The sequence below is a fragment of the Perognathus longimembris genome, chromosome 9 (genome assembly GCF_023159225.1).
Source record: "Perognathus longimembris pacificus isolate PPM17 chromosome 9, ASM2315922v1, whole genome shotgun sequence".
Lineage (NCBI taxonomy): Eukaryota > Metazoa > Chordata > Mammalia > Rodentia > Heteromyidae > Perognathus > Perognathus longimembris.
This window is the reverse complement of record NC_063169.1, coordinates 16430971-16457776: the sequence shown is the minus strand read 5'-3', so window position 1 is coordinate 16457776 and position 26806 is coordinate 16430971. Positions and strand designations below refer to the sequence as shown.

The 26806-nt window shown below is 36.1% G+C and overlaps 1 protein-coding gene and 2 pseudogenes across 3 annotated transcripts in view; 1 reads left to right on the top strand and 2 right to left on the bottom strand.

Annotated features, from left to right (window-relative positions):
• Nucleotides 1-26806, top strand: part of Grik2 (glutamate ionotropic receptor kainate type subunit 2) — a 533318-nt gene that overhangs the window by 211069 nt on the left and 295443 nt on the right. The window lies entirely within an intron of this gene.
• LOC125357843 lies at nt 13025-13125 on the bottom strand (annotated as a pseudogene).
• LOC125357100 lies at nt 25264-25769 on the bottom strand (annotated as a pseudogene).

The window sequence follows — 26806 nt, the reverse complement described above, 5'->3', positions numbered from 1 at the left end:
CACTATACAAAAATGGATATTCACATACAGAAAACTGAAACTAGATCCATATATATTACCCTGCACCAGCACAAATTCATAATGTGTCAAAGACCCCAATGTAAGACCTGAAAATATGAAACTGTTACAGGAAAGTGTAAGGGAAAAACATTAATGCTTCTGAGCATATGTAGAAACTTTCTGAGTAAAATTCTAGAATCATAACAAATAAAAGAAAGACTTAATAAATAGGACTGCATCAAACTCAAAAAGTTTCTGCCTAGCAAAGGACATAGTCAACAAGCTAAAACAACATAGTCAATGGGATAAGATTTTTGACAGCTAAAGAAATTAATTAATGGGCCAATTAATTAATGGGCCAATGAGCTAAAACTATTCTTCTCAGGAAGACATAAAAGTGGCCAATACACATATGCAGAAATGCTCAACCTCTCTGTCCATAAAGAAAATGCAAACCAAATCAACACTGAGATTCTATCTCCCCCCCAGTTAGAATGGTAATTACCAAGAAAGCAAGCAACAGATGCTGGTGAGGATGTGGCCAAAAGGGAACACTAATAGACTATTGGTAGGAATGTAAACATTGGACTACTCTGGAAAGTAGTGTGGAGGTTCCTCAAAAAATTACCCATATACTCACCCTCAGATCCACCAATTTTACTACTGGTCTTTTACACATAAAATTACAAAGTAGGATACAGTAAGACCACCAGAACAGCCATGTTTATTTCAGAATTATTTGTCATAGCCTAGGCATTTGATTATTCTTAATTAGCTAATTTTATTTGTAACTGATAATTTGTTATCTCCTTTATTTTATATCATTTTTGATTGAAGTTGAATGTTCTAAGTTGCCTGACAGTAAAAGATAACGAGTAACTACAGAAATAATTATTTCATGTAATTTAATGGACTATAAGTCCATTATAAGTAGAGAAATCATTCTGAACTGTATCCATAAATACACTTAAGTATTCCTTTGGTCCTTTTGATTTATATTTTAAAGTCCCATGATAGACTCTTTGTAAAAGAATACAAAAACAAGGATTTGCGAACTTTTCAAATAAACAGAATTACTGTGTGACAATGCAGGAAGCTATGTGATAATAGTAGGGACTGTGAACTGAAATGGTTATTTCCTCCCTCACACCCAGCAGGATAAACATTACTGACTATTATGGACTGCCCTATCAACTGTTTACTACGGGGCACACATGAACAATTACTAACATGATTCCTTTTTCCCTTTCCAAATTTATTCATTATATGTGCTACTTCTATTTTCATTTACTTCATTTCCATGGTGGTGTCCAGTTTAATACATGATCATTACATTTTCAGTCTTTGCTCCTGTCCCAAAACAGATGGCATAGACCATGACATATAGGGCTGGAGTAGGAGAAACTCTTAAAATGATACTAGCAGGATCTATTTATTTTTTATGATAATTAGCATTTGTTGTTGTCCTGGATGAATGCTTTTCAACACCATGCAAATCTGTTGTAGCTCTGAATGATGTCCAAAAATGATGGAAAAGAATTGGTTTTGGAAACAAAGCTGTGTTTCTGTCAGTCATTTTAGAACATATGATTCATTTTAAATATAAACTAAAAATAACTTGGATAGCTGTCAGCTTGTAAGCAAATCCAGAACAAGTTGTGAATATTTGCCTTAAAATGTCTGTGTTTCATCTTTGTTTATAGTTTAGCAGTCCATTAACAAAGAACTCTGGGCTGTAACGCAGAAGCCTGGGAGTCTATTCCCGGTTTTGCTATTAAAATACTTGAATAATATTGGAAGTCTAAGTAGGTGGAAATGACTACAGAAACAAGCTTTAGTGCATTATAAATTGTGGTAGTTGCTTTCAAATAAATTATTTCACTTAATTTTTCAAGAAATTCAATACATTCCAAAAAGATAGATTATCACTCCACAATGATTATCACGTCCTCTTATGACTTTTCTATCCACTAGCAGCCTAAGAGAGAAACCTAAACAACTTCCTTGATTACTTTCTTATATAGGTTCCACAGTCAATCCCTCTAAGTCAATTCTATACTCCTCAGCTCTCACATCCATTTATTCCTTCCATATTATGACACCACAATCAGCATAATCGTTCATGTGTATTCTTTCTAATTCAGTCTCTGAACTGCATTCTCCATTTCAGTTTGGCATCTCTATAATCCAGTCTCTACACTTCATTAAAACTGCAACTCTGGTTGTTTTCTCCTTTATTAGCTTTTCATTGGGGGATAGTCAACACTTTTAAAGAAACCATATATGTGATCTAGTCCCTGTCATTCTCCAGTGACACTTCAAACTTAAAAACAAAAAACAAAAAACAACTACCTTATTCTTTTTGAAAGCAACTATTAAACTTATTTCAATTGTTAAAAATATAATTTTGTTCACATGAAAGACACTTTTTCCTGTGTACCTCTTCCTAATGATGCACACATGTATATGTACATGCATATTTTCACGAACATTATAAGTACCATCAGCCTTGAATTTTACAAAGAAAGAGATTCTTGGCCCCCTTTTCTTAGTCTGGAATGCGTTTCACCCAAACACACTTCCAAAACACCACAGTAATTCCTATGACATTCCTCATGAGAAGGTTTGTCACACTGTAAATAAATTTTTCTGGCTGTCTCTCCCACTGAACCAAGCCTACATCTAAACAGGATTGAATCAAAGACTGTCATTTTATCACAAGTGCCCAAAATATCACTTAACTCATGGGTGTATTTCATAAGTATTTATGGAATTAAAGACATGAAGATATTATTAGGTCCATTACTTAGACAAGAAAATGTCAATGAGTTGTGTGATCTGCCCCAAGACACATCCAATTAGTACCTTTTAAATTTGCAATTGAATGAACTGAGTGATGGTTTTCACACATGTTTATATAATCTTTTCCATTATTTCAAAATAAGGTAAGAATATTAAAGTAAATTGGGCTTATATCCAATATCAGTGATAAAAATTCATATTTATTGATTTGAACAATCACAAACCAACTTTCTTCTCTATATCAAGTGTCGCCCAACTCAGCACAGAGTAAGCAGGAAGAGTAACTGAGAGTAACTGACAAAGACAAAGGGAGGAAAGGAAGCAAAATATGGCAGCTCAGGAAGGTGGAGCTTAGAGCTTTGAGAAAGGAAAAATGAAAATGGCATGATCATGAAAGTGTCCCGAAGGGTTAATGGATGTGATTCAGCTGCAGGTGTGTGTGTGTGTGTGTGTGTGTGTGTGTGTGTGTGTGTGCGTGTGTATGTGTGTGTGTGTGTGAATATAAGGATTCCTGAAGGTGTTAGTTTCTTAGGGAACTGCAATGACTTCGCTGTGAGGGATTCTCAGAAACAAGACCCTCAGTAATGATGAGGGACACATTATAAAATGCTAGGGTAGAAGAAATCACCAAGAGGTTTTGACTTGCTGTCCTGCTTTTTTTTTTCTTGCTTGATTTTGATGCCCTGGAATAAGTATCTTTATTGGCAATATTGGTTATGTGGTAAACGATTGTCTCAGGAAAGAAATATATCAAGAGACTCAGAAAAGAACAAGAAAAAGGATGTGGAAGCATGGACAAGCACATTTTATACAATCTTTGGTCAGAATATTCTAGATTGGATATCCTGGCCCTATTGTGTAATCCTCAGCAACTTCTAAACTCTTTGGCTGTGGAATTTTTACATTGAAGACAATATGTATAACATTGAATTGTTTACATAACTTATGAAATAGACACCTATTACACAATGAATTCATTTAAGGATTAAAACTTGCAACCATAAACCAGGTGCCAGTGGCTCACACCTTTAATCCTAGCTGCTCAGGAGGCTGAGATCTGAGGATCTAGGTTTGAAGCCCCCTTGGCAAGAATACTCCTGAAGAGACTCTTATCTCCAATTAACCACTCCAAAACTGGAAGTCGCACTGTGGCTTGAATGTTGGAGCACTAGCCTTGAGCACAGAGTAGTTTGGCACAGTGTCCATGCCCTGAGATCAAGCCCTACAATGGACAAAAAAATATGTAAACAAAAATTTTGCAACAATATAAACACTATATGCTGTGTGCCATTTATACTGCACCATACATTAGGAAAAAGTGCTGTTAAGCCATTGATAACATGGGAAAATATTGATGAGTGAATTCCTTTCTCTTTCCTTCCTTCTTTCCTTCCCTTCCTTCCTTCCTTCCTTCCTTCCTTCCTTCCTTCCTTCCTTCCTTTCTTTCTTTCTTTTTTCTTCTTTCTTTCTTTCTTTCTTTCTTTCTTTCTTTCTTTCTTTCTTTCTTTCTTTCTTTCTTTCTTTCTTTCTTTCTTTCTTTCCTTCCTTCCTCCTACCCTCCCTCTCTCTTTCCCTTCCTTCCTTCTTTCCTTCCCTCCCCTCCCTCCCTTCTTCCTTCCTTCCTTCTTCCTTATTCCCTCCCTCCCTCCCTCTCTTCCTCCTTCCTTCCTTTCTCCTTCCCACCCTTCCCCTCTCTCTTCTTTTCCTTCCTTCCTTCCTTTCTCCCTCCCTCCCCCTTCCTCCTTCCCTTCCTTCCTTCCTTCCTTCCTTCCTTCCTTCCTTCCTTCCTTCCTTCCTTCCTTCCTTCCTTCCTTCCTTAATGTGCTCAATTTTTGTCTGTATTTAATATAAGCAAATGGCATTTATAATACAGAGTGTCTGAATTCAATGTGAATAATTTGTTGGGATTATTGAATTATGGGCAAGTGCAGAAGCAAAGGAATGAAAACACAGTAGTTTCAAGTAAGTAACTTTTTATGAAATGATGTTGAGTAAGGCAACTCTATAATTGAGAATTGGAGACTTAATATTCAGGGAGAGATAAGGGGAGGGAGGATAAATAAAAAGGAAGGAATAACCTTTAAATTTTGGTCTAGGCAGTGGAATATTTAATAAATGAAGAAAAAAAAACAAGAAAATGACATACATAGAGAAGGAGTGGTGAGAATTAGATTTTGCAAGTTAAATATGAAGTATCTGAATAATACTTATCAATTCTATAAATATCACTTCAAAAATAGGAATTTTGTATGAACACACAATAATATCATTGGTGGTTTGCTCTATCCTTTGTTGGCAAAGTAAAAAACCCTAACCAAATTAGAATAAAAGGATTGTTGTATGAGTCTTGAGTTATGTTCACGAGTTAGCAGTCATTAAAATGCAGACAAAAAATATAGGAGAGAATGTGAATTTTTTTAATTAGCAATAGAAAATCAATAATTGTGTTAGGAATTGTAATATTTAACTACTTGAACTTTAATTAGCTTTTATGATATGATCTCTTTTTTTAAAAAAGGCAAATCCATTATCTTAAACAAAATAATAACATCTTCCTTAAAACTTTACTAACTTGAGTGTTCTAAATACAACTGTGTGCTTTTGGAGCTGGTTTAATAAAAATGTAAAGTCAATGAATTAATAGTGAATACTGAATTTTATTTTATCTACTATATGTACTAAAGAATAAACTGGAATAAAATAATTCAATAAACTGAGTTAATTTGGAACTATATATTCCTAGATGATACTAATTTTGAAGAATATAACAATTTTTGTATTGCAAGCCACAGAACAAAATAAATTTACTTTTATTTCAGGGTATGGGATAATTTAAATCTAAGATGATTATATGTTGCACATTTTAAGTATAAAGCTTCAAGTACTGTGTGCTGTAATTCTATGTACAAATACAATTAGCAATTACAAGTTAAACCTAATTATTTTGGATATAGTTGATTATATAGCTTGGCCTAGTAATGTTTCTACAAAATTGGTTTTGTTTGAACTTGATTTCTTTTTTCTATTTTCTTCTTACTTAAAATACTAATGCCTGGTTCTGATTATATGATCATGTTCATCAGACTATTATAAATTATATTATTATATTATATTATTATATTTTATTATTATATAAGTTTTTCAGTCCTATACTATACCACAGGACAAGACAAGAATGGAATGTCTAATCAACAACGCTCACACACTTTATATATCTTCAGATAGTGAAATACATAAATATATTCTTTAAAGAAATATAAGCAGAAAGTTCCATTACCCATTTTAATGGTTAGTAATATTAATTCCCATGAGGGTGTTGAGACATTTACTAGCTTAAATAAAGTTTGCAATTTTTTTCATAGTGACCTATGAATATTGGTACATACTGATCTAAAGGCTTTCCTTTTCCTTATCCATCTCCTTCTCTATGCAGTACACAGGAAAGAAAATGATTTCTTTGAAATTTTTGATTATTGTGACTTTTCCTTAAGAAAAGAAAGCTTTCCTGCTTTGGTCTCTATGCCACCATTCCTCTTTCTAGCCATCAATTCCCATTTATGAATTCTTATACTCCTTTCTTTTTTCTTGTCCTTTAAATGCTTACATTTTCCAAGAGTTTATTCCAAGTCATCCTCTTTCCTCTTTTTCATGCCTTACTTTCAGTACCCCTCCTCTGGATACATTCTATAGCTGCACAAATTGATGTTCACTGCTTTCCTGGTTTCACAATCTCAAAGATTTCACTGGTATTTGGATTTCTGATAGAAACAATATAACAAAACCTAACTTAAGGTCTGGGAATATGGCCTAGTGGCAAGAGAGCTTGCCTCGTATACATGAAGCCCTGGGTTCGATTCCCCAGCACCACATATATAGAAAACAGCCAGAAGTGGCACTGTGGCTCAAGTGGCAGAGTGCTAACCTTGAGCAAAAAGGAAGCCAGGGACAGAGCTCAGGCCCTGCGTCCAAGCCCCAGGACTGGCAAAAAAACAAAAAAACAAAAAAAAAAAAACCCCTAACTAAATATGCTTATTCCAAAATTTGCTTTCTCTCCTGAATTTCTGTTCATCACACAGTCTCAGTAGAATGCAAGATCTTTTTCTCCTTTTCATCCCTAATTTATCATTGACCATTAATAAATCTCATTGTTATCTCAAATTTCTCAATATTTATTCTTGCTTGTATCCCTAATGCCTGTCCTAATTAGTCCCTTTTCCATTTACTGCCTATGGTATGTCTTGTCTTTCCTATTGAAGCTCTTCCATCTGACACAGGCAAAATGATCTTTTTTGAAATGGAAGTCTATTGTTATTTGGGGGGTTAAAACTTTTCAGCTGCTCCCCAGTTCTTGGAAGAAGAAACTTTGATTCCTCAGCAGGACCTACATCTGTGTCAATCACCTGCTGTTCTCTGGTTTTATGATCTTGCTATTTCTTCTTAATTCCTTCAACATAAATTTCCTTGAGTAGTCGTAAGTCTTCCTTACCTACAACACTCTGCAATCTCAGACTTTTGGCTATGCATATGGCACAGGCTATTTTCTTTGCCTGATAGGTTTGCTCCATTTAGTGACCTTCAAATTGGCCTCAGAATCACCTTGTGAAAAGAACCCTCTGTGACTCCTCCATTTTTAGTAGGTATGATGCAGAATTACCCTAGTTATAAACTTTATCAACAGTTTTGTAGTAACCTTGGTTTTCATGTTATTCATGTAACCCATCTTTCAGCACTGATGCTTTTCAGGACATGAGGGCTCTAAATGTGGTAAAATTCATTCATTTATCTGTTCACTTAACATTTTACACCACGACTAATTTTAAGTATCTGAGATGTAACAATTCTGTCTTTTATTACTGAGATAAAATAGTGAGCAAAACAGAAAAAAATTCTTATGGAATATATTTTCTAATAAGTAGCAATACTAGAATATATATATGTATATATGTATATATACATATACATATATGTACATCATATATACATATATACATATATGTGTATATATATATATAACATGGTATCTAGTGTTACAAATGTAATTGTGAAAAATAAAGGAATCCAAAGCATAAAATATTGCAATATTAAACAGAGTTGTCAGAGATACTTTACTTAGAAGGTGACAATTGAGCAAACAATGAAATAAACTAAGAGAATAATCCACAGGGATATGTAAGAGATTGTTTCAGGAAAAAAAAACCAATTAGCAGGGAAAAAATAATCAAGGAGATAGGAGAATTTCTAGGCAAAATATTTCAGTTTGGAGGAGGAATTGTGGGAACTTGAAAAACTGGGGGAGATTTTTCTGGTTTCTTTCATTTTCCAAATGTGGATATATGATTACAAATGCATGTGTTCTGTTATAGTACTGGCAAAAGTAATGTCATTTCTTTAAAATAGCTGTAACTTTGAAACTGCTACATGAAAGAATGGGGAGAGCATTAGGACTATTGCCATAGACAGTTACTTCAAAAGCTCAGCAAATAGGAACAGAGATTGGCAAATAGGATTGCAGCAAGCTTCTGCACAGCAAAAGCAAAAGCCACTAGACTAAAAAAAACAAAAACAAAAACAAAACCTATAGAATGGAAGAAAAATCTATGCTAGCTGTACATCCGACAAGGGATTAATAATTAGAATACACAGCAAGCTCAAGATCTAACTTCAAAAAAATCAATAACCCAATTAATAAATAGGTGAGCTGGAAAGAATTTCCTTGACTGAAGTAAAAAATGACCAATAAATGTCTGAAGGAAAGATCAACATCCCTGACCATAAAGGAACTGCAAATCAAAAGGACTTTGAGATTTCATTTCACTCCAGTCAAAATGGCCATCATCAAGAACACAAAGAAGTCCCAGCACCACATATACAGAAAGTGGCCAGAAGTGGTGCTGTGCCTCAAGTGGCAGAGTGCTAGCCTTGAGCAAAAAGAAGCCAGGGACAGTGCTCAGGCCCTGAGTCCAAGCCCCAGGACTGGCAAAAAAAAAAAAAAAAAAAAAAAAAAAAAAAAAAAAAAAAAACTCATTCTTGGGCTGGGAATATGGCCTAGTGGCAAGAGTGCTTGCCTCCTGCACATGAAGCTCTCGGTTTGATTCCCCAGCACCACATCTACGGAAAACGGCCAGAAGGGGCGCTGTGGCTCAGGTGGTAGAGTGCTAGCCTTGAGTGGGAAGAAGCCAGGGACAGTGCTCAGGCCCTGAGGCCAAGCCCCAGGACTGGCCAAAAAAAAAAAAAAAAAGAACACAAAGAAGAGCCAAAGCAGGTGAGAATAGTATACACACTATGGAAACCAGTATAACTATCTCTTAAAAACTAAAAGCAAGACTACCACTAACACTACCACTTTTGGGTGGCCATATATCTGAAGGAATGTCAGGACATAACAGAGGTGACTACCCACTGGTGTTCATTGAACAACTATATTATTCATAATATATAAACTATTATGGAATAGCCTGATGGTCTACAACTGATGAATGCATCAAGAAAATGTAGTCTATAGGGCAAAACAGTATTATTCAGCCAGGAAAAAAATCATAAAATTTATTGCATGGAAATGGATGTAACTGGAGACTATTGTATTATATGAAATAGGCTTCAGAAAGACAATGTCATATGACATATTTGTACAAATTTATTTATAAGGAAATATATAAGAAGCTTCCTTGGAACAATTAATATGAACAGAAATGAGCCCAAAGCCCTGTAGGCATCTAACATTTGATAATGGAGCCAAAATCATAGGTTGGAAGAAAGTCAGCCTTTTCAACAAATTGTCAAAATTGGCTATTCCCAGGCAAAAAACAGAAACTAGATCGTTATATATCACTTCATTCTGAAATCAACTCAAAATGGCTAAAAGGCTTTCACGTAAGGCCAGGATCCATGAAAATAGTGCAAGAAAATTTAGGGGAAACAGTAGGGCTCCTAGTTACAGGTGGAAACATTCTAAGTAAAGTTCCAGAATTACAACAAATAAAAGAAAGACTGGATAACTAGGATTGCACAAAACTTAGAAGCATCTGGTGTTGATTTAATGCTTTACATGTATTTCATAAAAATTGAAAATACTTTTTAAGTTAACTTTTGATTTTGCTAAAAAGTACTTATTGGGCAAGTAACAATTGTGATTTGTTAATTGGCTTTAATTTTTTTTTCATTTCCATTTTTACAATTAACTTTATATCCAATTGAGCTAATTGGCTTGGCATTAAAGACAGCAAATTAAGTCAGCCCTTGAAATCTTAACGCAACTTCTTAATTGCCCTATTAATTGCACAATAAGAAATGACAAGCTATAATTCCATTTCCTAAAGTATGACTGAAGGTCAGAGAGCTACCTTAACTAGCATACCTAGAGACCAGATATTACAGAAGAAGCAATTAAAAGACAACGCCATTATATAGCAACTCAGACAAGAGACTGGATCACTATTTGAAAGATGATTTTAAAATATATTCATTTTCATCATTGGGCTGTGTTCATCCAACCTATATCTCCATCATAGCTGGGATTACACACCTCCATGTCTGGTTTGGTTTAGTTAGTGTCTTGAACCCCAACTCAACCTAATTTGAGTTGGGCTGGCCTTGTACTCCAGTACTCATGATATCCATTTCTTGTATAGCTGGGCTTACTGATATCGACTACCAGACTTGATCCAACATTTATTCTCAAAGAGAAAAAAAAAAAACACCTATCATATATTATGGAATAATATAGCACAGATATTTGTGATATTTGTGTGTTAAAAGTAAACAAATATAAGGAGTTTGGAAACATTATTCAAGTCTTAACTTTTATACAATTGACAATAAGACTTTCAGCCTCTAGCAAAATTGAAAGAATATTCACACAGGGTATTAGTAAATAGGGATACAAAGAGTATTTTTCTCTGCCCTTAAATAATGATTGTTTTCATCATTCACTCTCCCCCCTTTGTCTTCTCCCTCTACTTCGTCCTATCCCCTCCCTGTCACACCTTTCTTCCTTCTTTCTTTTGCAATCTTTCTCTGTAAATCTAAATCAGGCAGAGCAGATTTCACTTAAACAGTGACCTGCTGTGATAGTGTTTACAGATTTGTGATGCACTTGCCTCAGAAATGTTTAGAGGCTTGTAAATGCGTTGGCATTTGGAAAAATAACTTGGGCTCCAAAAATTACTTGTAACTTTCTTGAGAATTACTTTGCAATAGATGTAGACACGAATGCTTGAGAGGAAGGGGAGAAAATACAGTTATAAAATTCAGCACATATTCTATAAAATTTAGAGAATTGAGGGAAAGGTTTGGATGGAAGGAATGGGGATAAAATGTTCATAATGTTCACATATCAGACTAAATACTATTGCATTACATTGTTTACTGATTCATGCAGTGTGTGTGTGTGTGTGTGTGTGTGTGTGTGTGTGCCTCTGTGTGTGTGCGCGTGCTCATACGCTGGGGTATGAACTCAGGGCCTAGACATTGTTCCTGACTTTTTTGATTTCTGCTCAAGAATAACACTCTACCACTTGAGCCACAGATTCACTTCTGGCTTTTCGGTAGTTCATTGGAGATAATTCTCAAAGACCTTCTTGCCTAAGCTAGCATTAAATCACAATCTTCAAATTTCATCCTCCTGAGTAGCTAGGAATACATGTGTGAGCAATTGGCTCACATCTGCTGAGCTTTTATTTTATATATTTTTTGGTTGTCATTGAGTTATAAGGGTTTTTTTTTACATATTCTGAAAAAAACAATAAACTTAAGATAGATGATTTGAAAATATTTTCATATTCCATAGTTTGCTTTTGTATTCTATTGATAATGTCCTTTGATGCACTTATGAAATATTAATTGTATAGTTTATCTACTGCTACTTTTGTTGTTTGTATCTGCTGGGGGTGATATATAAAAATTATTGTAAATCAATGTCAGGAGTATTTCCCCCTGTGATTTCTTTTATTGTTTAATAGATTTTAGGTCTTACATTAACATCTCTGGTTATTATTTTAGTTAGTTTTTTATTTGGTGAAAGGCAGGGAATCAACTCCACCCCTTTGCATATGGAAATTAGATTTCCTAACATCAGAATTAGTTTTGAAACGATTGTCCTACCTCCACTTAGTGATCTTGGCATTCTTCTGGAGAATTATCTGACCATATATGCTACAGCTTATTTTTGAGTTTTCTGTTCTCTTTCACTGGTCTCTCTTTATGCCAGTACAATTACCAAAATGTTGTACTCATTTTGCAAATCAGAATCTGTATATCTTCCAAGTTTGTCTTTTGCTTTCAAGATTGTCTTGGGTACTCAGAACCTTTTGGGAATGAGATTCCATATGAGTTTCAGAACAGGTCTTCCTACTTATGCAAAAAAAAAAAGTCTAAAATTTGGGCAGAAATTACATTTAATATGTCCTTTGAATTTATATGCTACATATAAAATAGCAAGAAGTGATTAAGTTCTGTAGTTATTGATATTATTAACCAAAGCATAACTAGTTCTAAGATACCAAGCAGACATGCATTTTCTCACACTCTTCAAATCTATACAATACCATGACATTTTCCTTGGTCAATGAAATTTGAGTGGGAGTACTAAATCATTTGGTAGACACTCTCAAATCTAATGCTCCGTTTGTCACACTTTCTTCCCCATGCCCTGATGGTGATGGTGATGAGGAGGAGGGCAATGGGGACAAATCTGCACTTGGAGGTTTGAGAACTATGATGGTCAGAACCACCCTACCCACTTTGAAAGTAGCTGACCTCCAAGTGACAAGCTGATAACTTTTCTTTATAGAATCAAATTCACCAGCTTTTCTTTGCCTCCTCTTCTCTTTCTCCTATCCTTTCTTTTCCTTCCTTCCTTCTTTCCTTCCTTCTTTCCTTCCTTCCTTCCTTCCTTCCTTCCTTCCTTCCTTCCTTCCTTCCTTCCTTCCTTCCTTCCTTCCTTCCTTCCTTCCTTCCTTCTTTCCTTCCTTCCTTCCTTGGTTTATTGCTTTCTTTCTTCCTTTTTTTTTTCTTTCTTTACAAAAAAGCTTCAGGGCTGGGGATATAGCCTAGTGGCAAGAGTGCCTGCCTCGGCTACATGAGGCCCTAGGTTCAATTCCCCAGCACCACATACACAGAAAACGGCCAGAAGCGGCGCTGTGGCTCAAGTGGCAGAGTGCTAGCCTTGAGCGGGAAGAAGCCAGGGACAGTGCTCAGGCCCTGAGTCGAAGGCCCAGGACTGGCCAAAAAAAAAAAGCTTCACAAATTTGTGTGTCATCTTTGCCCAGGTGCCCTAGTAATCTCTGTATTTTCCAATTTCATTGTATGTGCTGCGAAAACAAGCCCAAGCTGGTATTTTTACACCACTATTTCCTCTTTACTTATTGTTAATGCCTATTCACTTAAATATATGAGAAAGTATGTTCAATTTTAACTCCAAGAACTGGTATTTTGACAAATCTATGTTCTTTAATTTAATTTTAAAGGAAAGATTTTTGTAATCTTCTTACTGACTTAATTATAATGCTGCATGTCTAGGTAAGACAACTTAAGACTTTGTTATAAATCTACTTAATTCTTATCTGCTTTCATTCAGAGAGAATAAAATAATTACGCAGGGCCAAAATGAACCTTAATTGGTGAAGGAAATACTTGTTAACTTACTCTAGTGGTGATCACTTTGTGTGTGTGTGTGTGTGTTGTGTGCATCTGTATGTGTGTCTCTCTGTGTGTACACAGATTACTTTCTTCTGGTTTTACTAGAAGAGAATTGGAAACAAAACCTAAATATAGAATAAAGAATTACCTAAAGAATAACATGCCAAATTGAATCCTTTCTGTAAAAGTTCTGTTCCTACTTTTCAGGATTTTCAAACAATATCACTGAAGACATGTTAACTAGTAGAGGAAAGGCCTAGGGTTGGGAGAGATGGAAGTGAATGATGAGGAATTGATGTTGATAAAGACACATTCTATTCATAAACAAATATGTTGAATGGAAATCACTTTGTTCAATACTTAAAGATAATATAAAAAGTTATGTCAGTGGAATACTTATATGCCTTGCTAGAGAGAAATTAAGATTGCTACATCTCTACCTTTGTGAGAAGATAAAAATATCTTAATATCAACATAAAAATTCTAACCTCCAATTCAGATTTGGGTGAAAAAAACTTTGGAATGTAATTATACTAATAATATTAAAATAGAAATGAAAAATGAAAAAAGACAAGCACGAGAGCATCAATATAGATAATTGTGAAAATAGCTATGGAAAAATTGCTATGTGACAGGTACACTTGAGACATTTGGCAGGTGTTCGTTTTGTGACAATTTTTTTTTTCATATTGTTTCATGTAAACAAATGTGAAATGAATCTTCATGACATTTCCCAAGAAAGCAAATGTCACAGTCAGAAGTTGGACCCCAAAATACTATGTACATGTACATATATATGTAACAATGTATCACTCTCATAAATACACATACATATACATACACACATACATACATACATACATACACATATACACAGAAACAGCGACTAGTGGCAGCATTTAGTACTAAATGGGATTGAGCATCTAACCTTCCCTTCCATTGCATATTTTCTGCAACACGGAGCTCGGATTCAGATAAGTGACTCCAGAGAGTGGAATGTTAAAGCACTCAAAAAGCAGTAAATTGAAGCAATAACTTGGTGTGATTTTTTTCCAACTTTTGCACTGCATGCAATTTTGAGCATCCAAAGTTTTCTACACTGCTATAAGAAAGTGCACTTTAGGCCAAGTTTTTGTTTTGTTTTATGAGACATAAGAAACACAGCCAGACAAAGGAAAGTAGAAGATAAGCAAAGATGAGTAAATGTTATATAGTATCTTCAGTTTTAGAGGATAAAGATTATATCAAAAGCAGCCCATTGCCACTATAAAAAAAGGTACATAATGTGCCTCATGGAATTGAAGGTTTTTTCTTCCCTAAGGATAAATAGTTTCTGCCATATTGCAAAAGAGCAGGCAAAGTAAAGTTCAGTCATGGAAAAATATATCTATATGGCTAAAATACACATCTTAGGATAAAGCATCCTGCTTTATAATGGTAGGCAGCATTACATATCACTATGAAATACAAAGGACTAGATTCAAATATTCCTAGCTTATGCCAATTTTCTCTACCTTAACTGGGCACAGATGATTCTGTGTGTGTGTGTGTGTGTGTGTGTGTGTGTGTGTGTGTGTGTGTGTGTTTCTTTGTAGGTCAGTTCTGAGTTTTAAACTCAGGATCTCTCTCACTTGGCTTTATTGCTCAGGATTGTTGTTCTACAACTTGAGCCCTACCTCCCTTCAAGCCTTTTGCTGAATAAATGGAGATAACATTAAGTGGATTTGTCTTCCCAGGCCAGTTTTTAACTATGATCGTTCAACCTCACTCCTCTGAAGAACTAGGATTACAGGTGTACCCAACTCCTAAGTCAGGCAACCCTAGTCCATGTATTATAGGAAGTTTATCAGCATTCCTGGCCTCTAGCCACTAGCTGTCAGTCTCCACTCCCAACTGTAGTTATGTCAGTCAAATGTATCTCTAACTGAGGTTTTTTTGATCATTGCTAAATGACCCCTGAAAATATTATCACTCTTGATGGAGAGCTGTTGGCTTTGTGGAATATATCCTGAATAGTTATTGATTCTATAGTTGTGTTGCAGACTTGCAATAAAGATAAGATACAACTTTTGGTATGCTCAGGCTTCAAAATCTTTCTGTAGCATAGAAAAGAATCAATACAGTTGGAATTGGAAAACACAGTACCACATAAACGTTTGTTAGGCATGTGCTAAGTTCTTGACATTATTTCAGGTTCCACAGTTACAAAACTAATGGGTATATTTGAGATTTAAATTAGACCAAGGATTATATAAACGATTTACTAATCTGCGTCCTCTTAATCCCACTCTCATTTTCTTCTGTTGAATCTCAGAAGTAACAGATTGTTAGGCGTTTTTGCTTATGACTAGGTAGAAATATTTCATTTACCTTTTTTTTCCTCTGAGAAATCAATATGAAGATTGCTTGTGAAACTATTTCTTATGGGTTTTAAGAAGAGAAATGATACAAAATAACATTCACATGCCACCATTGTTCTTGATGAAAATAAAATATATGTATATTACAATTAGGCTTGTGAGCTGGGCATATTGTTGCAGGATTATGCTTGTAAATTCCAGATATTTGTTAGAAGAAGTTGAAGGTAATTTGAGGTGAGCCAAGTAAAACATGAGTGCCATGCTTTACCTCATTCAATAAACTAGGTGCAATGGTGCACCTGTCAGTCCTGCAACATGAGAAGCTTAACCAGAAGGATTGTGGCACAGGCCAGCCCAGGCAGAAATTTGGGACTATTCAAAGCACAACTGAAACTAAAAGCTACTGTTAAATGGTAAAGTGTCTACATAGCAAGTGAAATTCCTGAGTTCAAACTTCAGTACCCCTCACTTGGAAAAGTAAAAGTTTATGTTCTAGGATGTAAATGCTGTTTATAAATTATTTATTAGCATGCTATTTTAAAATGCTATTTGTTAGGTAATTGCAAATAATTACTAGAGCTAATCTCTTTTAAGAAGCATCATCCTACTACTTCCTTGTCAGTTTTCCCTCTAAGAGGAAAATTCAGGAACTTGAATAAAAATCAACAAGAGACTTATTTATAGCTCCAGAAATGGTTAACAATTTCATTTCTGTCATATTATTTAATTCTTGTAGGAAATAGAGAGGAATCATGAAGAGCATAGGAGAAGGAGAGGTCTATAACTTTCCCAGTGTTGTACAGGACTGTCTCTGCCTCAATCTCAAATCCCTGCTTTAATATCTCTTCTATTTTGCCGCTGGATTGTAGGAGGCTTGGCTTATGTCTTTAAAATGTTATGTGACCATTGTCTTCCTAAGCAATGAAAAGTAGTCATTACACCAGTGAAATATCTACTAGCTGATAACTAGCCCAACTCTCACAGAGACATCGGTCTATATAAAAGTATAATCTATCCTTAGAGTCTCTGTGCTATCTTTTGTGATGACATTCTCCATGATGTGTTGGAGGTTTAAGACTTACAAAGAGCAGGAAAATGCTCCAGAATGTTCCAAACATAGGCGACATTACTGTGCTTCAAGGCAAAACCAGGGAAATCTGAGCAGAAATCAGCCAAGAATAGAGAAAAATCTAGACTATATTCCCCAGGTTACTGATAAATGACAGCATGTAGTTAGGGAAGGGAGGTTTATTTTATAAAGGACAAGTGTGCAGAACTGTGCACAAGGTCATCTGTGTGGTCTTCTGTGCTAGCTGTGAGTAGAGAACATATTTCCCAACTACAGATGAGAACAGTAAAGCCCAGAAGAATTTTTGTCATCTCTAGGGTACTTTTCCCCCCAAGAATATCTCATACAAACTCAGCAGAGTCAGTGCTCCTTTACTAGCTCTTTGAACCAGCCTGACAAATTAATGTTTCCTTTGATCAAAGCAACCTGAAGGCAGGTTGACCCATTTGTGGAATCAATCCAGGTACTTCAATTTATCTCCCAGAAAAGATAACAGTGTGCCAGCCACTCTGAAGAGCAAAGATAGAAAATACTAATAATCCCCAAGAGAGGAAGCAGATTAGAAAGCCATTTGTATGTCTTTCAGTCTAAGTGGTCAGGAACTAAACTCCTCCTTGTTTGGACAGAGGAAGAAGGGAAAGCATAGCATCCACACTAGGTTTCCTTTAGTACCAGCAATGGTCCCCCCTTCAAGGGAAAGGACTGTGAAGGAACTTAAAGAGCAAAGGGAAAATTCATCCACTCACTTTTCAGCTTAGCCCAAACTGTCTCAAGAACTCAGCTAACTAAGGTGGTTTCAGTTCACGATTGGCAGTGCTTGGGCACAGCTGATGATGGAGGGGTTCTATTAGCAAAAAAGCCGCCCCAAGCCCCAAGGCATGTTGACAGTGAGCCATCCATGGCTGTCTGAAGAGGCCCCACCCCGCTCCTCACAGTGCCTGCCTCCTTTTGTTTTTTTCTCCATTAGAAGTAATCACTCCAAAGTGGCCCATCATCAAGACCAGGGCCAGCATGACTTTTTCCCACATTTGCTTTGAGAGCTTTTCCCTTGGCCCACTTTTAGTTACTTTTCTCTTGTATCTGAGTAACTATTTTTTTTCCCTCCCCTCCCCCTTATTTTCAGTTAACTGACTTGAAAACATCTGATTTGAAATAGGGCTCACAAATTTGTTTCTTCTGTGCTTGCATAGATTCCCACCCCCACCACCTAGTAACAGTCAGCTCATATGCATTAACCAAAAGACATATTAGTGGATTATTGTTTTGCAAATCTGCAGACAAAGAAGAAAGAGAACTTCAGTTGGAAAAACTCTTTTTATATATACTTTTTGCAACAAATAGCCTGCTTTTAAATTCAGAGATGAAATGGCATTGAGGCCTTAAATTGCTGTCATCTGAAATGTTTTACTCTCATCTCCACTTCTCTAGATTATGATCAATTTTCCCACCGAATGAATTATTCAAATTGAGCCCAGTCTTCTGAATCCTTAGAAAAAACAAAGCTTTAGCACTTTAGGTCTATTCTACTCACTTATCCCTTGGCACATTCTGTCTTGTACTGGCAGACATCCTTTTTATTTTTTTCAACATGTAATTTATTTTTCCAAATGGACTGCAAGCTTCTCATGTCAAGTCATTTATTCACTCAACAAATTCATCTAAACCTTGCCTACATGCTAAATATGCTCTAAGCACTTGTGAGATAATCAAGACAATTAATCAGACTAAAACCCCTCCCTCCATGGAGTTTATATTTCATTAGAGACAGAATTTTTAAATTAAATCAACATTACAGATATGTAAAATATAGCTATATTAAAAGTGATAAACACAAAAGAAAGCAGTATAACATGTGTAAGAAATATGGAGAATAAAAGGATTAAGTGGATAGTTAATAAAATATAGTCAATGTGGATGAGAGAGTAAATCATGCAGATAAGTAGTAGAACATTCTAGACAGAGGACTAGAAATTAGAGTGGGCCGGAACTGACCTAGAAGACTGAGATAGAGGCAGAGAGTAAATTGTGATTTAGGTATGGATAAATTGAGTAATCCCATTAATATCCCAGTATAGATGTGATGATGTACAGTTGGAAGCAAGAGTTTAGAAAGCCAGTAAGAATTGACCTAGAATATTTATTTGGAAACATTATAGAAGTCATGAAATTGGGTATGATCACCAGAGGAGTCCAAAAAAAGAAGTCTGGAAAATTATCAACAAAGAAGTGAGAAATTAAGAACAAGAGATATCCTAGAAGCATGGAGTAATGTCTGTTCTGTCAAGGCAAATAAAGGGTGAAATTGACCCTGGTACTCAAAGGTCATCAGAACCTAAAAGGTCATCAGAAATCAGGACAAGGAACATTTCAAAGGATTGATGGAGGCCAGGCCCAGTTCTTCTTAAATGAAAACCCAGTGCACAACAGAGCCTGTGTCATAACTGGTAACTGAATAATAATAGTCCTTAAATATTATTCTATGCAGAACTTCTGAATTTGGACTCTGTCACCAAATCCTGCACACTTTGGACTTTATACCTTGTTTCTATTCCTTATCAGTATGACCTTTTCTTATCTTCTCTCTCACTTGATATTTCAATTTCATGCCTGTGGCCCAAAGTAGTTCATTATAAACTTTACACAGAAGGAAAAACATTCAGACACTTAGCATTTTGACTGTATGGAAACATGCTTGTACGTTCTGAGACAGTTGGAGGACACCTATGAAACTAAGTATTAAGTAAAGGAAAGGTATTCAATGAATCGTTGGAAGTGCACGGCAGCTATGAATTAGGGAAGGGGGGTTGTCCAGCTAGAGAAAAATATAGTATAGTCTCCTTCAGCTAGACCTCCTCACCTGATCTTTCTAGAACCTCCCAGATTAGTACCCTTAGCTCAGGATCCAGCCTTTGAAACACAATCCTGTAGGAGATACTTCCTATTTAAACAATAACATACCTGGAAATTAAATTGATTTCTCTGAGTTAAAACTGTGAAGTCAAATACATAATGAATTATAATGAAGAGATGCAAAGCTAACTTTGCAATTTAAAAGACAAGACTGCCTCCCAGGCAAGTAGGATTTGATCACATTCTGACTGAAGGTTACCAGCATAGCCCAAAATAAAAATTTAAAAGAAATTGAAATAATATGCTCCTCAGTAAGAAAATACACCAGTCACTTAACTTACTCTGTGTGTGTGTGTGTGTGTATGTGTGTGTGTGTGTGTGTGTGTGTGTGTTCAACAGTCCTGAAGCTTGGAATTGGGACCTGGGTGCTATTCCTGAGCTTTTCACCAAGATTAACATTGGACCATTCTAGCTGAGCTAGAGCTCAGCTTCTGGCTATTTAGTGGCCAGTGGAGAAAAGAATCTCAAGACATTCCTGCCCAGGCTGACTGAACTGGGATCCTCAAATCTCAGTCTTGTGAGTAGCTAGGATTACAGGAATGGGATTCCAGTACCTGTAACTTTATTATGATAAACAGAAATTTACAGAATACAGCAAAAACAGTTGCCCAGAATTTCCTCATCTAAAATAAATGCCTAGCTTCTACTACTACTACTAAAGCCAATGATGTTAAGTTGGGCGCCGGGGGGGTGGGGGGGGGGGAAGAAGAGAGACAGAGACAGAGACAGAGAGAGACAGAGATAGAGACAGAGAGAGACAGAGACAGAGACTGGATCTGGAGAAAAACCTTCAGGGTTTGTACCTGTACAGAGCTATGGGCTCTGAAAACAATATTCCAGATTCAATGATTTTGCCTCATCTTAAAACTAAGGATATAAGTATGAAAATATTGTTTTACTGTAGAGTCCCTTGTTGATAAAGAATAAGCCTTCACTAAATACTATCATTATTTTATTCATTGGTCCAAATGATTTATTCTGATTCTACCCTCATGTAAAACATCCTTCAGATTATGATATCTTTTCTTGTGTAGCTTGAGAATTGAATAGTCATGCATTTCAAGTATTGCTGTATATATGACAGATATATGACAGATATATCTCCTAATAAGGTGTTGTTTTGCTTTTTTTTTTTAGTGATTTAGGTCAATTTCCTGACCTTAATTAACTTTCTTATATTAACAACAAGAAATATTTCAGAGAAACACAAAAGTCTTTTGAGCTAAAATCAGTTATAAAACTTCAAGACAACGTGCTCTGTTAAGGAAATATATTATACTTTATATGTAATTCTAGAGAAGATAAGATTGGGAGGATTGCAGATTGAAGCCAGCCTAAGCAAAAAGTTGATGAAATGATCCCTCATTTCAGTCAGTAAGCTGGGCATGGTGCTAGCTACGGTCCTTGCCTATTCACAAGAATGGAAGCAGAACAATGGTGGTATGAAGCTGGCCCCATATAAAATTGCAAGACTTGCTTGACAAATAAAGCAGAATTGGGCTGGAGGCGTGGCTTAAGTAGTAGAGTTCCTGCATAGCAAGTATAAAGGGTTGAGTGGAACCTTCAGTACTACCAAAAAGAACAGCACATGAAACCTTTTTATCTCCTAAGAAATCATAACAGAGCACTGATACAGAAACATGATAGGATCAATTGTTAATCTTGAGTGAAGGAGGACATCAAATGCCCCTGCTTTCTTTTCTCACCTAGGGCCATAAATGACTAAAGAAAAGATGATTACCTTCTCATTAATATCTGTAATCCGTAGTTTACCACTGAGAACTCCAATCCTTCTAGAAGAAAATGGGTTCATATCATACTTCCTAGTTCCTTTAGTGAATCTAAATCAGCAGAGGAAGTATATCTAATTCACAGAACACCTTGGCTTCCTAACCCTCAATGATGGATGGCCTAGCCTATCACCTTCACGCCTTACAGTGAGCAAGTCCATGCCCCTGGCTATACTTGACCAGACCAAGAGTTAATATATATGGGCCAATTTTTGCTGGCAAGATTTTGCAGTTGAGTTATAAACTAGTGAGTTTCTGCCAGCTGCTGAGCCTATAACAAGTCAACTCTGGAGCTGAAAGATTGCCTTGTCTTCTACATAAAGTATAATTCCAAAACACTTATTCTAGTTAGAAATTTCAAAGGATGAAGCAGACACATTTAAAAGAACAGAAATGAAAGATGTCTTAATAGTCTTTTGCCCAATTTATTTCTAAGGAAGGGCTGAACTCACACATAGAATTTTCTGAAACCTATTTTTTTCAACTAAGTGTTACTTTTTTTTTTTGTTTAAGCTAAGTATCTTTCTCACTTAGAAAGTACCATATAGCATGGTGCTTTTCTGAAGTGGATTTTATCTACTAGTGATCTAAACTCTTCTACCAGGCAGAGCTGTTCCCTCAATCTCCAGCTGTAGGAATCAACAAACTTTTAAAGCCTCCAAAAAGGTTGCACTGTACATGCTGTTTTCTCTTTCTCAAATCCACTTTTCAATTTCACAAGCAAAATAGTCATCCATCCAGGCACTGTCTCCCACAATTTGCATTGCATTTTATGTAAAACAACTCATTGTAGAAAAATTATTTTCAAGCCAGTCACCCTACTCTTATAAGTAACCAGTTGAAAATATTCATTGTTTATATTTCTGTATTCATTTCTGAATCTTAGTTCAAAGCACAGATTACTCAGTTTAGCCAAGATGTTTTTGACATGGCTCTCAATTTTCCCAAAGAAAGAGCTTTTGAGTTCAGCGAAGCAAATTCAGAACAATCAACACTCTTAGCTATGTCCTGTTCTTACCTATCAATGCTCCTCCTCTGTTAGAAGCAATGTATTCTTTTGGATCACTAGCTCTGGAAAAATGAAATTATCTATTTAAAGTGAAATGATTCATGTTTCTTTGCTTTCAGCCCATGCAAATATTGAAAGAATACTGTATTAACATTTTTGTGCTTCTTTCCATTAGCTTGTAAATGAAGCTGTAGATAAGTTGCCTCTCTGCTTCGCATGGCAGTATTCTATCATTTTCAAAATAACCTTAAAACTTAATTAAAGAAAAAATATGTATATATGTTCATATGTGTAATATGTGATAACTTTAGATACAATATCGTTATTTATAAGTAAAAACAGATTGTATTTAACATTATCACATGTTATACACACTTATACTGTAAAATTAAGCATTGGAACTTTCTAATAAACCACTGATTTGTGAAAAAAAATACATGCCATTATGTTTTCATGTATTTGTGACTTTCAACCATTCTCTGTGAGTTCAATAATCAAAAGCTTGTGGCTTGATGAGGTTTATTCCTGGAGCAAAAGAATATGGTGGAATAAAATCTGAGCACTTAAAAAGATACAGTCCCACAAGCATACAGTGGTTCTGATAATTATTGTTAGCTATGGGTACAACCATATGAAGCTTCTTAAGCTGATTTTTCATTGTCAACTTCAAATTGTATTTGATGTATTAAGTGGCAAGATAAAAGCAGTAACAGCAGCATCCTGGGACAGAGCCAAAATAAGCGCTATGAAGGATTGTTTGTTGCTTCATAGTTGCCCTGACCTGGACGCAAGTGGGGATTAGAGGACAGCAGGCTATCTAATCAGCCACTGTCTGGAGAGCTGAAGTTGGGTTATCACACACTGAGAGGGCAACAAGAATGACAGAAGGACAGGTGTACATCTGGGCTGGTTGTCAGGAGACAAAGGAACGTCAACCTAGCCATCAGGACTGAACAAAGAGTATGTCAGTCCCACTGGGGGTGGGTCAGGATCAGTGTCAGGGTAGTGATGAAGTAAGTAGGATGCAGTATGAAGCATGCTGGGAAGGATGACAAAGAAAGGACTCCTAGTTTACCCAGGATGTACTTGGACTATGCACACTGCCCTATTCTTTCTGTTAAGTACTTGCATCTATCCTGGTTGCTCTTCAAAATTCCATAGTTCTATAAAATATAATAGAGTGAACATTGTAAACAATCATCAACTCAAAATATTACCAAATAATGCTCACAAACCAAAGTACAGTCATCCTATTCAGAGAGATTTCTGAAACCGTACTATGGTATATTTCTGGGTAGATTTTACGTTGGGTTTGCCAAAGTCATTTTGGAAGGATTTTTCTTACTCAAAACATTTCAAATAAATTTCATTTTCTTCACCCACCACTTTCTGAGGCTACATGGACAAGCATCCAGAGTTGACTCTTCCCCTTGATCATATAACCCCAATGCTTCCTTGGACTTGGGCAGAAACTTTGTGGGAAATCTCTTTTCACCATCATGAAGTTCTGTTAGTCGACTGTCTCATTAAGTAATGGAGGCAAAGTAGAGTAAAATCAAAATGAGCCACAAGAAAAAGAGCTTCTTGCTTCAACTTGGCATTTCATTTCAATTATGTGGGGTTTTTGTTATTGTTCAGTGTAGTCTTGATTGAGTCAGCATGTACTACCCAAAGAGTCCTGAAAAGTACAGCTACCTTTGCACTAAACTATCCAACTTTTACTGAGGTATGACAACAAACATCAGTGGCTTGCATTATTTATATAAATAGGACAAAGCAAAATTAGATGGTAGATGGATATAATGTTACACCAGCCTAGGACAAAGCCACTTACCATGACTAAGGTGATGCAGGTAAGCCCAGCACTTGAACCCGTCATTACTGTTCTAGTTTTTTCATAATTGAGATTCAAGACCATTTCAATGGCAATAAACAAAGGAGCCAAGTGCCAGTGGCTCTTGCCTGTAATTCTATTTACTCAGGAGGCTAAGATATGGGAATCATAGTTGATAGCCAACCTGGGCAGCCCATTGTGAGAGACTTCTCTCCAACTAACCAGCAGAAGCCAGAAGCAGAGGTATGGCTCAAATGGTAAAGTGCTAGTTTAGAGTGAAATAATCAAATGAGATCAGAAGGCTGTGAGTTCAAGCCTAGTACCAGCAAAAACCAAATGAATAGCCAATTAACTGATTATTTAAAATAAATAAAAATAAAGGAAAAATAAGTCAATTTTAAACCAAGATATTGATTTTATTGTCCTCTCAGACACCAACATTTGAATAAAGAATTGATTTTAAGGCACCTGAAGCTTTAGAAGTCAAAGGGACTTGACTTGGTGGAGAAAAAGCACAGCTTACTTTTAAACCATGGCATAGTTGCTTTTCTCACATGACTGCAAGAAGAGGCAGAGACAGCCCATTTTGGTATCAACTTCAGGAGTACTAGTCTGGTAGTACCTAACTTGCTTTATAATTTTCTGCTAAATTCCCAGGTAGATCTCACATGGTATCTGCCTTTATTACTCTTTCTGACCAGACAGGTGCCCTCTGGGTGCTATGTAACTTATCTTTTTTATTTTCTTCAATGTAATTCTTTCATTTCATCAATGAACTATCACAAATTAGTATGAGGATCCTGAATGGTGCTTCTGAAGCTGGTTTAGCTGTTAAAAAAATAAAAACTTAGATCTTATTCATCAGCCTCTTGAATGGTTCTTTTCTCAGAAACAGATTCCATCCAAAAATTTTCTGAAATCCTTGTTTTTAACAGTTGTTTCTTGCTGAATCAAAGCAGCTGAATTCGAGACAAGGTCAGTATCATTCATTTCAAGGAGAAGCTCATCTTTCTGGGCTTGCAATAGCTGTCCTCATCCGAACTCTTCAGACATTTCAGAGACCCATTCTCCTGAATAATGATGCTGGTGGGGAAGTGAGTATTCCCACAGAGTAAAGCCCTTGATCCTGTCCTGTGCATGACTATAGAAAGTATGGAAGGTGGCCAGTTCCTTTGTTTCCCCATCCTGTGTCAACCTGGAGCCTTTTCTTTTTCTTTCCAAAGAGCCTGAGTTCTACATTGATGTGATTGAACTCCCTCTGGAGGGTTCCACAGGGGCTCTTCACCATCATTGTGTCCTTTCAGAGGGATGTCGACATTTTCTGGAGTGTCAAAATCTGACTGCTGACAATGTTTTTCATTCTTGCAGTAGCTAAGGCACAGTGAGCACATCTGCAGTGTAACATAGAGAATCCCAAGGCACTGTCACAATGTACTATTGTTTCCGTATTTTTTATATAGTGAGTTTAATGTAAAGCCTCCATATTTTAATGACCACTCAATGTGGCTTAACTTCGATTCACTCATGGCATTCAGTCCTGTACCAAATCCTTTTGTTCATTCTGGCCTTCTTCATTCCCACCTTCTTGTCCTATAAATATACAGAACATATTTTCACTATGGATTTAATGAAATAACCCCCATAAGCTATTGCTGACTGTACAATATACATAGGCTTATTTAAGAAGCTATTGCAAGGACCTGTTGAGAAACCATGGTAGCCTGATTTATTTTGTCTGTACTGTGTTAGGTATATTTTGAAGGTAGGATTAACTAAAATGGTAGAGATAATATGTGCCAGAAATAGAGAAATCTTAGATGACACTGGTGTTTTTGACCTGAGTAACTAGAAAGCTTAAAATTGTTCTTACTTTGGTAGAGACAAATGATGGAGCAGCAGCTTTGGAGAGGACCAGGTTCAAGAACCAAGTTAGGTACACTCTTTCTGGAGTATCTACTGAACATCACATAGAGAGGTAGCAGAATTCTTTGAGACTCCAAGAATACCCAAATCCAAGTGCCTCCAAGATTATTATCATTTGTAACATGGAGTACAACTTCCAAGAGTCATGAAAATCATTCTCTCTGGTGTTTGAAATGACTGATTCATTGAAAACTGTCCCCGCAATGTTATTATAATGCACAACAGGGAAAGGATATGGGTTAGTTAAGTTTGGCTTCTATCAGAGATGCATAAGGGCTGAACTTTTGTTTTTCCTGTCCCATTGAGTTTGTGAATAGTGATCATCTTTTCAGGCAATGATGTGTAGCAATACATGTACATAATAAATCCATGAATAAGGCAGGTATACTCTTAGCTGGGGTCCTATTTCCTATGTTCATTGTACAAAACATAACCACTTTGCCACTAAGAAGATAAAAAGTTGGGAATAGGAGT